The following is a 3454-nucleotide window of genomic DNA, read 5'->3' as shown; positions in this document are numbered from 1 at the left end:
GCCATGCCCTGGCGATGCCCCCGCGCTCCCGTGCCCGCACTCCCATCCCCACGCTCCCGTCCCCGCGCTCCCATCCCCATGCTCCCGTCCCCACGCTCCCGTCCCTGCACTCTCCTCCCCACGCTCCCGTCCCCGCGCTCCCATCCCTGTGCTCCCGTCCCCATGCTCCCATCCCTGCACACCCATCCCTGCGCTCCCATCCCCGCATCCCCATCCCTGTGCTCCCGTCCCCATGCTCCCATCCCTGCACACCCATCCCTGCGCTCCCATCCCTGCTCTCCCATCCCCGCGCTCCCGGCTGCCTTCCCCAGCCCCATGGCCAGCCCAGCACATGGCGCTGCTGGGCAAGGCTGGGGACGGGATGTGTAGGAAGCACATGCACTAAGGAAGACAGAGGCTGGCTTCAAGTCTTTTCTAAAGCAGCTGACTTCAGTAGCATCTTCTGCTGTTCAGGACAAAAATCCTCTCCCTGCTCCGGCCGGGGCTCCCAGCCGGCTGGCGTGGGCCCTCGTCACCTGGGGTTCGTCTCTCTCCCTCTGTTCTTTGCATCCGACTCGTTCTCCTGTTGCCTTCCTAGTGTTTAGAGCACATAAAACATTTGGGGGTTTTTGCTGATTAAAATGACAGTAAATGCTGATTTTAAAGGCAACCTTCGCTCCTTGTTGCAACGCATCCCTGGGAATGGGCTTGTGTTCCGGCGCGGCAGCGCGCGGTGGCTCTACGCAGCTGAACGCAGGGTTTGGCGGCGGCGCAGGGGACCAGGGCACCGCACGCCTCCCCGTGCTGTCTCCCATGTGTTCCCCGCTCTCGGCACAGCGTGTGCTGGCCAGCGCGCATTGAAGCGCCGTTGGGAACTGCAGCCCTGCTGCAGCCCTGTGCTGGTCAGAAGGGCGAGACGCCAGCGCAGACCATCGCTCCGGTTATCCGTCAGCCAAGCAGCATTTCCAGCTGCTGGGATCGGGGAGAGTCAGGGCAGGGGGCACTTCCCAGCACTGAAATACTTACGGGCTGGTCATTGAAGCTGTTGCAGAGCTCTGCTTTGCTCCTTGCCGCAGTGCGCAGCACGCCGAGTGCTCTCGGCCGCGGTGGCCACCAAGGGCTACATGAAAAGTCCCATGTCTAAGCTAATTGCCCGTGAACGCTGTCACTCGTCAGCTCCCTTGCAAAACACACTCAGAGTCGCTATGGCAATTCCCAGCAGCACGGCTCAACCAGATCCTGAGCCACCAATGCCTTGAATCGCAGCAAAGCAGCGACCCCCCTCCCGCAGCCGCAGTGTCCCGGCCCGGCCCGCCCGGAGAGGACGGGACGCAGGGCCCTGTGGGGGCCAAGCACCGCGCTCCTGCGGGGACACCGGGCAGGGCATCCCGCCTGCCCACGGGGAGCCAGGAGGAGGGGGTGGCACCAACAAGGAGGGTGACAGACCGCCAAAAAAGACAAAGTCTGCCTTTTTAAATGAACTGCAAAATTTATTACAGTGGTTTGCTCCTGACAAGGAAGTTGGCAACCTCCTGGTTAGGAAGGAAGGGTGGGGAGTGGGGAAGGGGAGGGATGAGAGGGAGAAAAGGATGTGAGAGACAGACAGAGAGAGAGACACTTAAGGACACTTTTCATTTTCTGAAAATAAACCGTCTTTTACCTCCCAAACCATTTTCTCCAGTTCTTTAAGTTCACAAAAAGAAGAAGGCGAAACTGAACCACAGACTTCAGGAGGAAAATGCACACACGTTGAAAAGCAGAGACAAACATGCTCTTCTGCGGCTAACAAGCTTCCATACACCCTCCGGCTCCGGGCAGCGTCTGCAGCTCCTCAAGGCACCGGCTCCGCGCAGCGCCGTGGCGGATGACAGCGCCCTCCAAACGAGGAGCGAACAAACCTCAGCCAGCCCAGCCACGCTGGAGGAGCCCAGCAGAGCCGGGGGGGCCTGGCTGTGGCAGGGGGGGCCATGCTGGGCTGCCCGGCGGCGGCAGCAGGGAAGGAGGAGAGGAGAGCATGGCTGAGGCTGAGAGAAAGCAGCAGCAAGAGTCCAGCATGTCCCAGCTCAGGGGGCTGCAGCCCCCCAGTGCTGCCCAGTCGTGTCTGTGAGCCCTGGTTCTGCAATGGGAGAGGAACCAACAGCTCTTTGCTTGTGGCTTCGGCACAAAATTCGATGTCACCTGGGGACATGGCAGAGCGCAATGGGGAGTCCGGGGGCTCGGCCCGGCATGAAGCACAGGACCGTTCTTGTCACTCCTTACCCAGGCGCTTGGGTAAATGCAGGAAGGGGCTGCAAAGTCCCCCCGCTTCCCCAAGCCCCTGGGCACGTGCTGGCACCAGAGCAGCTCCGGGCTCTTTGCAGCCTGGACCTGCACATCCCTCCTGCCCGGCTGCGCTGCCAGGATCACCTGCAGGCGGGGAGGGGACGGGGTCTGGGTCTGGCCCATCCTGCCCCTTGCCTGTTCTCCAGGCACTGCCTGGACGTGGCTGATGGCTGGAGCGAGGCAGAAGCTGCGCTGCCCAGGGCCACCATCCTGGGGCCACCCTGTCCTCACGCTTTGGGAACCAGCTCGGTTCACAGTGCCGATGCTGCCTGGGCACCACGATCTGCGAAGCTTTCCAGCCACAGGGATGCAGCAGCAGGACCACGGGCCCAAAGTGTCCCAAGGACAGTCCCCTGCTCCTGGTACCAAATCTCTCTGAGCCTCTGCAGCAAAGCTTTGACATCCCAGAGATGTGCTGACCACAGATACCCATGGGCTCCGGGCACTGCGGCTGCTACGGGCTGCAAAGCTGCGGCTGGTGCCTCCAGCACTGGCAAGTACTGAGAAAACGAATCTTGGCTGAGGGCTCAGCACTGCCCGTCCCTGCCTGCCCTTGCTTGGCCGGGGCAGTGGCTGGACGCAGAGCAGGCAGCAGCACTGCAGGGAGCCAGGAGCGGGGACCCCGGCACGTGCACCTTGGGGTCCCGGCACAGCTGTGTGGGGCCAACATCTCCAGCCCCAGCCCCAGCATTCTGCTCGGCTCCTGCAGAAATCCTCTGCCTCCGTGCTGGTGCCTGGGGACACCCCGACCACCACGAAACCATGGCCCGGGGGTGGGGGACACCTCACCTCTCCCCTGCCCTGTGCACGAGGGGCCCTGAGACATGGGGCAGGGTTGGGGGAGGGATGGCAGCAGTGGAGGAACGGCTGGGGGGGGCAGCAGGAGAGGAGCATAAATAGGAGAAGAGTCGGGAGAGGCTTTGCCCTTCCTTCGCCCCGCGGGGCTGGGTTGGGCAGGCGACAGGTCGAGCACCGGGTGTGCAGAGGAGCTGGGGGGCAGCGCTGCCGATGGGGCACTCCGGCAGCCAAGCCCCTGGCCCCGCAGCCATCAACCGACCTTCCTGTGTATTAAAATAAACCATCTGGGACTTTTCCAATAGTACAGGTTAAATAGCATCGCTGAGAAAGGCAGCGCTGGGGTGGAGAGGCAGGC

Source organism: Egretta garzetta, unplaced genomic scaffold (assembly GCF_000687185.1).
Source record: "Egretta garzetta isolate BGI_Z169 unplaced genomic scaffold, ASM68718v1 scaffold211, whole genome shotgun sequence".
Lineage (NCBI taxonomy): Eukaryota > Metazoa > Chordata > Aves > Pelecaniformes > Ardeidae > Egretta > Egretta garzetta.
Note: the sequence above shows the minus strand (reverse complement) of the source record.